Consider the following 9,910-nt stretch of genomic DNA (forward strand, 5'->3'; position numbering starts at 1 on the left):
ACATTGAAAGATCTCCTTCATTTGAAGGTTTCTAAACAAATGTCTGACAACTTATATATCAGGACAGCTTAGATGGCGTCTTCCTGTCTGGCAGGGGGCTGGTGGCTGACTTAATTACAACTCTTACAACTATATGAAATAAGAATCCAGCATTTGTTAAATCCTTTGCATAATTACATTTAAGCCAGCATATTTCATACATTATCATAGATAGCTTTTTAGAAGGATAAACTTCCTAAAAGTAACAAGGAAGGAACAGTTTACAGCCTCAAAATAAAATAGGAAAAAAGCCTCTTCCCCTGTTTACACTCCCCCCCCTTCTCCAGCCAGTTGCTTTTCCCATTAGATCTTCCCAACATTTATTGCCCTTAAACTCTCTCAGTTTAAGAAAGAAACAGCTTTAAAAAGACTTCCCAAAAATGCTTTCTTTCTGGCAGCTAGATGCTTCTCCATTTGGTCTTTAACCTTAGAAAGAAGATCTAGCTCATTTTACTGGTATTATTTTACTATTTACTCATTCCTAATTATATTTATCTCTGCCTTTGTTATCTTCTGTAACATGTAGGGTCAGTGTCCGTTCTCAGCCTGTAATTTCAGCTTTTACGACTTTGAGGATTGTTTTCTGCTATCAATCAAGGGGCCCCCTTGTCTAGGAGGAAAACATTGCCAGTGTTTTCTTAAGCAGCTGGTCTGCCTGGCATGAAACTTTTGAAAATCTAAGCCCTCTTTAATATACAAGCCCTGATCAAACATTAATAAAATGCAGGCTTATGCCTGATGCCTCAATAGGGGGAGTAGAATTGCCTGGGACTTCAAATCAAAAATCAAAAATGTTTATTCGGCTTTACGCCCATCATAAAGCACAACACACAAAACAAATCAAATAAAACAGCGGTCTGGTACAAGCCACAAGTATTATAACACAATTCACAGCTCACAAGGACAAATATTGGTAATTCAAAAGAAAAATTTAAGATTAAGATTAAAAATTTAGACACTACACTAAAATCAATATCTGATGTCATTATCGAAAATTCTTATAACTATCAATAATCAGCTAACATTCCATTCCGTCTCTTGTATGAGAGGACGGCTGTTAGGAATTTAGCAACCTGTAGGGTAATATATGGCTCCACATCTTGAAGAACCCAGGCAAGCTGTAGGTCTACTGGTTTGTCAGCCATAGGCTGGATTATGGAGTTTAGTATACTAGCACGAGCTGAACTGTACATAGGGCAGATAAACATAACATGATGTAGAGATTCACATGTTTTCATTTTACAAGCACACATTGAAGGGACTTGGCCCTTAGTGAATCTATGTCTCAGCACGTTTGTTGGAAAAACATTGAACCTAGCTCTAATGAAGGAATATCGGTGAGATGCGGCCATAAGCGATGTTAAGTAGGACGGAGCACGGTAGATAGGGGTTATGCCAAGATTTAAGAAGAAGAAGAAGAAGAAGAGTTTGGATTTGATATCCCGCCTTTCACTCCCCTTCAGGAGTCTCAAAGCGGCTAACATTCTCCTTTCCCTTCCTCCCCCACAACAAACACTCTGTGAGGTGAGTGGGGCTGAGAGACTTCAGAGAAGTGTGACTGGCCCAAGGTCACCCAGCAGCTGCATGTGGAGGAGTGGAGACTCGAACCCGGTTCCCCAGATTACAAGACTACCGCTCTTAACCACTACACCACACTGGCTCCACCACAGCAGGCTCCACCACCAGCTAAGAAATTTTGGTATAGCTCCGCATCATCCAGCCTTTGATTTATACACCTTTTTGCCACGTTTAGATCCAGTTTGAGCAATTCAGTGGGCGAGATCTCATAGGACAGCAATTTGGCATGGATTTTTCCTGACCACAAATTTGTGAAGTCATCTCGCCACATGCATTGAATGAGATAGTGGTTCGGGAGTTTATGCCATAGGGATATCCAATAAATCAAAACTCTCCTCCATAAAACTAACTCCACTGAGGGGATCTTCATTTCTAAGCGAATAGCCGCATTACTTACGCATGTTGGTAGTTTTAAAAGTCGGCGTAAGAATTGGCTTTGAAGCGACTCTAAAGGTGAGAGGTTTGCAAAGGCAGCCCATAAAGGTGCAGCATAGGCCATTGTGGCCATCACTTTGATGCTATACACTTTCAAGGCCGCAGGGATGAATAAGGCCCCCTCAGAGTAGAAAAAACGGAGGAGGGAGTGTGATAGGGCTTTTGTCTTGTTTTGAAGATATTCAACGTGCGCTTTCCACCCTAAATTATATCGAAAATAAATTCCTGAATATTTAAATTTATGTACTTGTTCGATTTTCGTGCCCTCCAATTTCCATGAATATAATTTTCGACTCCTTGAAAATATCAGTACTTTGGACTTGGTGTGGTTGATAGACAGATGATTAGAATGGCAATATGACGCAAAAATCTTTAGTGCCCTCCTTAAACCCACTCTGGAGTAAGAGAGTAGTACCGCATCATCTGTGTAGAGAAGTAAAGGACAACGATAATCTGCTATACGGGGGGTGTGGATAAATTTTTGTGAGTCGATTAATGGGTTCCTCATATCACTGATAAATAAGTTGAAAAGAAGTGGCGCTAAAATACAACCCTGGCGTACACCCTTATTTACTGGCACTGGGTTAGTTAGGTCTCCAGCAGGGGATATTCTTACCCTGGGCACGGACCCGGCATGAAGTTGGGAGATAAGCCACAGGAGCCTTCTATCTATTCCCCAGCAGGCAAGTTTATCCCATAGTAATTGCCTCGGAATACTATCAAACGCAGCTTTCAAATCTATGAAAGCTGCGCAAAGTTGGCCCCATCGAGGTGTCGAGTATTTCCGGGCTAAGTGATAAAGAATAATTGCCTGGTCTGTTGTGGATCGGTTTAATCTAAATCCAGCTTGCTCATGCCCAATCAGGTCAGCCTCAACTGACCACTTCATCAACCTTGCCAGCAAAAAATGGGCATATATTTGTGGTGAAATACGATATTGGGGCCCCGCTAATTGATTTATTGGTCCTCAATTAGCTATTTATGGCAGCCCGGTCCGGCGCGCTTCCCTCAGCTGCGCCACTCAGCTCCGTCGTCCGGTAGCTCCAGTCACACCTTAGCAGAGATAAACACAGCGGTGATAAACTGTCACGTCCTTTTCCTAGCTTCCAGACAAACACACACAGAGTCCAGGTTTGTCCTTTTCAGCTCTTTATTCCGACATTCCCCCAGGGATTTCCTGGGCTCCTCTCCGCCATTACAGGCTACGTCTTTCTCCCTCAACGACCAGAGGGGAACAGACAGAAACTCTTCCCAAACTCCTCCCAGCTTGCTAGGCTGACGTCAGAATGCTGAGGCACCATGGGAACAACTTAACCAGTTAAGTTCCAACTCCAACACCCCCTCTTGCATCACATTCTGACAAGACCCTCTGAGTTCAACACCTTCCCCTTTGCCTTGTGCCCCTTCCCGGCATCTTTCCCAGGCACCTGTTGAACCCCTTCAACACTCCCAGAATCACACTGTGCGACACTTTTCCACGCACCCGTGACCTGAAACCCCTCTGACCCACTTGGGCCAGCAGTTGTGTCTTCTCCGTCAGACGTTTCCCCCTCTGACTTGACAACTCGTCCGTGAGCTTTCTCCATTACGCTTACCGGAGATGAAGCCTCACACCTGGACATTCCTTTCACGACCCTTGGAGATGCCCAAACCTGCCCTGACCCCTGACCCTGGACCTGGTCCCTATCACCGGGTTCTGAACCCTGATTCTGGACTCGGTCCCCGTCACCGGGATCAGCCTCTGCTTCCCTTTCCTCCTCTTGAGGAGACTTTGCACCCGTCACCTGGTGACGTATTTCCTTTTCCTTGAAAACCTTCTCCAGAGCAGACCCAGTAAACTGTGACCCTTGGTCGCTCTTGAACCCTAGCACCCTGGTGGAGAACCTTAGTTCCACCTCCGCAACCCAATCTTGGATCAGTTGCGCCACCTCCCCCTGTGATTTGAGAGAGAAACTCCAGCCAACCTGGCTGTGGTCACCTGTCAGCGACAGCACATACCTGGCCCCACCCAGACTCTCAGACCTCTTTGGTCCTGACAGATCTGTGTGAACAAGCTCAAAGCTTCCTTGGCTACCCTCCCAAACCCGGGAGAACCAAGTACCTTTGCACCTTTGCATGCCCTGCACCCTTGGGACCTCCCACATTTCCGGAGCTTATACCCTTTTGTGCACCTGTGCAACTTTTGCACATCTTTGGGAACCTTAGCACACTGCGCCTGTGCTTTTTCAGCATTCCCACCACCCTCCAGAGGTGGCTCCAGAACAAAGACGTTGTTCTCCCTCTGCATGTTGACCAGTTGTCTCCCTCCTCTGAAAATGGAACAGGTGTCATTTTCAAAACGAGCATTGTATCCCTGCTTCATTAGAGCTGATACAGATAAAAGACAACACTTCAGTCCCGGCACAACGTAGACCTCTAGCTCCTCCTGTGAAGGAGAGAAAAACACGTTAGCCACAGCCCTGCAGTTCTGCATTTCGCCAGCAGATGTCTCTGGAATCAAATTGCAATTAGCAGCAGAGTCGATAACGAAACTCAGCTCCTCTGTCCTTGTCCCACGGCTGTTTTCAGCCAACGCCAGACTAGCCGTGATCTGATAAGTCTCCTGGCACCTGGCACGTCCACCAGCCTCAGTCCCATGCCTGGTTGTTTTTCCAGGCTGGTTGCCATGGTAACCCGACTGGTTCCCATGAAAGTTCAGCAGTTTGACTTTGGCAACATCCTGTCTTGCCTCTCTGCTCCGGTGGGGGCAATCTCGCCGCAGATGTCCCGGTGCTTTACACACGTAGCAAAGACGAACTCCAGTGGAAAAACACTGCTCCGGGGCTCCTCCCAGCTGGCCTCCTTCTCCTTCTTCCGGAAAAACACTCCTTGCCAGCTCCGCCCCCTCTGAACCTCCACTTCATTCCAGCACGTACAGTGGAAAACTTTAAACGTGCCTTTGGAAACCTTCCGCCCCCCCCCGACCTGCTCAGCAGCACTCCTTGTGGCTAAAGCATCAGGGACAGGGGCTCCAGCCATCTTTAGGCTTTTGTATTCCTTCTCCAGGGCTCTGGCCTCCTGCTGAAGCTTCACAGCAAATGCAGCACATTTCCAAGTGCCAATAGTCCCTTTGCCCCCCCTCTGGGGCCCACAGCCTTTCCCAGCTGTGCACCGGCTCTCACGTAGGTGATCAGCGCCATCTTGCCTTTCTGTTCTGAAGCAGCCATCTCCCGGCCCTTGCTTTCCGCCTCCAGCCTCACAAACACCCTGGAGCGCTGAACGGCCTCTGGCTTCCTGGCACCCAGAACAGTAGACTTCAGATCAGCAGCCAGGTTGCCCAACTTCTTAAAGTGAGCCTCCCACAGTCCTCCAAGACCTGGCAGCCTGCCATCCTCTTCCGTTCTCCCAAGGGGCCCCAAGCTGTACTCACAAGATCACCAGCTCATCCAGCACCCGTCCGGAGAAACGATTCCCTGCTGCTCTCAGCTCCTTGGCTCCACAGCAGTCCTCTGCGTTTTTTCAGCCAGCCGCTTTTTTAGCTCCGCAGCTCTCCTTGCCTCTTAACACCAGGCAAAAACCAACCACCATCTTCTGCCGAACTTCAAACGCATTCCGGCAGCCTCTTGTGACAGTTTTACAAGCGATGATGATCCATAACCTGTGGAATTGATTTACATGCCTCTGTCCCCGCTAATTGATTTGCGACTCCAATTAGCGATTTATGGCAGCCCGGTCCGGCGCGCTTCCCTCAGCTGCGCCACTCAGCTCCGTCGTCCGGTAGCTCCAGTCACACCTTAGCAGAGATAAACACAGCGGTGATAAACTGTCACGTCCTTTTCCTAGCTTCCAGACAAACACACACAGAGTCCAGGTTTGTCCTTTTCAGCTCTTTATTCCGACATTCCCCCAGGGATTTCCTGGGCTCCTCTCCGCCATTACAGGCTACGTCTTTCTCCCTCAACGACCAGAGGGGAACAGACAGAAACTCTTCCCAAACTCCTCCCAGCTTGCTAGGCTGACGTCAGAATGCTGAGGCACCATGGGAACAACTTAACCAGTTAAGTTCCAACTCCAACAATATTTTCCCAATGAACGATAGCAGACTGATATTCCGGTAATTCCCTGGGTCACCAGGAGGGCCTTTTTTGTAGATTGGAATTATAATGGTCTCCTTCCACGTTCCTGGTATTAAGCCCGTGGCATTTATTGCGTCGAACGTTTTAGCTAAAATCCCTGCCCACCATGCAGAATGTAGCTTTATAGCCTCAACAGGGACCAAATCTGGCCCAGGGGCCTTACCAGTTTTCAGCTCAGCTATCAATTCTAGGATTTCAGCAGGGTTGGTATTGGGCCAGACGGGAAGGGGATTAGAAGGTCTCCAGTGAGTGGCCGGAGCTTCTGCCACTGAGAAATATTTTCTCAGGAACTGCTCCCATGTAGGGGCCGGGATCACCGATAAGGGGTATTTCGTGTTTCTTCCCTTTATTAAGGACCAAAATTTCCGGGAGTTATGAGATTTTGAGGCAGAAATTATAGTCTGCCAGCGATTTAAATGCCATTCCCGTTTGGCCGATTTCTGGGCCTGTTTGTATGCTTTTTTAGCCAGGGAATAAGATGGAGGTAAGTCCAGAGCGCCGGAAAGTTTATAGTCATTATATATTGTATGTAGATGGAGTCTGGCTAGTTTACAAGCAGAGTTGAACCAAGGGGCGCCAAATTTAAAATAATCGTTTTTAACTCCATAGGTTGGAGAAGTAAAAAAGCGAGTTAAAACTTCTATCAGGCAAGAAAAAAAATTCATACAGGTAATAGGATCACGCGGGACTATTCCTACGTCCGGCTGATCACCAGGAAACTTTTCTCGGATAAAATCCGTATATCTATGGGCGAGGGCAGGGGACCATCTAATCCCCTTTGTTTTAGTGGACGGCTCCACAATCACTGGGATTGGGTGGGAGCGCTCCAGCAGCTGCCAGTCAATACATAACTTGGTTGTCAGGGGAAGATGGTCACTGAATTGGGCATTATCAATTTTAAAAGAGGTGACATTCAAAAATAGATCCCGGGAAACCAATACATAGTCAAGAACACTGTTTGATTTTAACCCCAGGTGGGTGAACTCTCTGTTGGTTTCTGCTTTCTTCACTGTGCAGCGAAGTGCTTGTCACGGGACAATGTTTTTCATTCCACAGTCAGAGTACTGTTGGGTTTTCCCACGGGAATGAGAGAATGGGAATGGGAAAACAGGTTGAAGCAGTGTCTAAGTCAGAGACAAAGACACAACAGAGAGCTGCTAGCCAAGGTAATGCAGATGCACTCATTCCTTGGAAGCCAGACAACCAGAGAGGTACACTGGGGAAACCAGTGGTGGGGAGTTCCAAGGGTGGAACTGAAACAACAGGGGACTGTTATATGTATAACAACTGTTTGTTCTCTTCTCTGGATCATGTTTTGCACATTGATGCTTTTGGGGGAGGTTGTCAGGAAAAAGCAGCAATGCAAAAGCCAGCTGCAGGTGGCTGGAATGCAAAACAGGATGTTGATGTCTGCAACTGTACTAGTGGAGAAAGGGGGCAGTCCATTCTCTGTACTGAGCACCGGATGTTAGCTCAGAGTGTCATCTGACCTGTACTGGAAGTACAAGGGCGGAGTAGTGACTCTACTGCTGGAGTCTGGAGGGTACAGACACGTTTTCTCTGTACTGCTGAATGACAGGAATAAAAGACATGTAAATAGGACTCCTGTCTGTCTCATTTCCCCTCCCTGGGGGAATGCAGGGAGGGAGAGAAGCAGAGAAGCAGAGGGTGTGTTCTTCTCACGTCTGACGAGGAGAATCGCCAATTTATGACCTTGCCTGCCGGGGGACGCAGACGGAAAGGTCAACAAGTATCTCACTCGGTTTGCCCGGGGGAGGCCAGTTACCTCTGACTGCGAGCTGAGATACTGACACCAGGAATGAAACTGCTTGGAAGCAAATGGGTTTTCAAAGCGAAGACAGATCACAATGGCAAGAGAGTCAGACACAAAGCCAGATTAGTAGCCAGAGGTTTTGCACAGGTACCAGGTGAAGACTATCACGAGACCTACTCACCCACCATGAGGTATGAGAGCATTAGGCTTATGCTCAAGCTAGCTGCAGAGGAGAATCTACACGTTAGTCACCACGATGTGAATACAGCATTTTTGTACGGATCTCTAGGTGAATCACTTTATATGCTTCCACCTGATGGCGTACAGGTAAAACAGGGATTTGTTTGTGCTCTAAAGAAGTCCCTTTATGGTCTCAAACAAAGTGCACGGTGTTGGCACACAAAACTCACTGAGACATTGTTTTCTCTAGGTTTTAAGCAAGGGAAAGCTGATCCATGTGTCTTTGTCAAAGAGGAGGGGCAAAAGAAGCTGTATTGTTTGTTTTATGTTGATGATATTTTATTCTTTTGAAAAGATGTCACAATGTACAATAACGCCCTAGCTCAACTGAAAGAGCACTTTGACATGAAATATCTTGGTGAGGTAAACAACTACCTATCTCTGGAAATAGAGAGAGATCAAAATGGTAACATTCTAGTACACCAGTCACGGAAAATTGCTGATGTGTTAAGCAAACTGAACCTGATGGATGCTAACCCTGTAGACACACCGATGACAACAGGTTATCAGGTAGATGACACTGAAGAAGCATTTTCTGACACTACACTGTACAGAAGTGTGCTAGGCAAGCTAAACTTCATTGCCAGATGTTTAAGACCTGACATTGCTGTTAGCTGTAATTTGCTAAGCAGACAAGTTAACAATCCCACTGTTAAGGATTGGAAAGCTCTAAAATGCATAGCACGCTATTTGAAAGGCACTATGCATTACAGACTGAGATTTAACAATCAGAAGTCTGGTGGTCTTGAGATTTTTGCAGATGCAAGTTTTGGAAGTGACACTACAGACAGGAAAAGTACGTCTGGAGTTTGCTACATGTACAATCAGGGTCTATTTGATTGGTCATGCAAGAAGCAAACAACAATTAGCTTAAGTACTTGTGAAGCTGAACTGAATGCACTGTCTTATTCACTTAAGGATTGTGAATGGTTGTTACAATTGTGCAAAGACATGAAAATTCCTGTCAAATGTCCAATCCAGGTTTACCAGGACAACAAAGCATGTTTGGCTTTGCTGAATTCGGAAGGTTGTAAGCAAAGCACGAAGCACTTGCAATTGAAGGTGCAACATACTAGGGAACATATTCAGAAGGGACTCGTAACGGTGTCCTATATGCCAGGTAATGAAATTCCTGCTGATGTATTGTCCAAGATTGTATCAAGAGATCAACACTGTACCTATGTACAGAAATTGGGTTTGTACTGATATTGTACGAACACGCTGCCCAGTGATGTTCACAGAAAGGGGGAGGATGTTGGTTTCTGCTTTCTTCACTGTGCAGCAAAGTGCTTGTCACGGGACAATGTTTTTCATTCCACAGTCAGAGTACTGTTGGGTTTTCCCACGGGAATGGGAGACTGGATGTGACGTACACTGGTTTCCTGTTTTTCACTCTTCTCTTGGTGTTCTTTGTTCCGAGGAGAAGGAGGTTGCTTCTCTGCTCCCGCAGAGGCAAGATGCATGTTTGTAATCTCTCAACATTGAAATGAAAATAAAGCAAAGTTAAGCATGTGGCACGTACTGCTCATCCTTCCGCTGTGTACAGGACTCTGCAACAACAACACTCTCCTGGTATATCTGGAGGACACCTGCCATTTAATATAATTAAATTAAGGCGTAAAGTCATCTGATAAAGCATCACTCCCGCCTTATTGACTTTTACATCCTTTGATATTCTAGTGGGGATATATACTAGATCGTAGGTTTGAGCGCCGGGGTCGACCCACCA

The sequence above is a fragment of the Podarcis liolepis genome (assembly GCF_965112155.1).
Source record: "Podarcis liolepis genome assembly, chromosome: W".
Classification (NCBI taxonomy): Eukaryota; Metazoa; Chordata; class Lepidosauria; order Squamata; family Lacertidae; genus Podarcis; species Podarcis liolepis.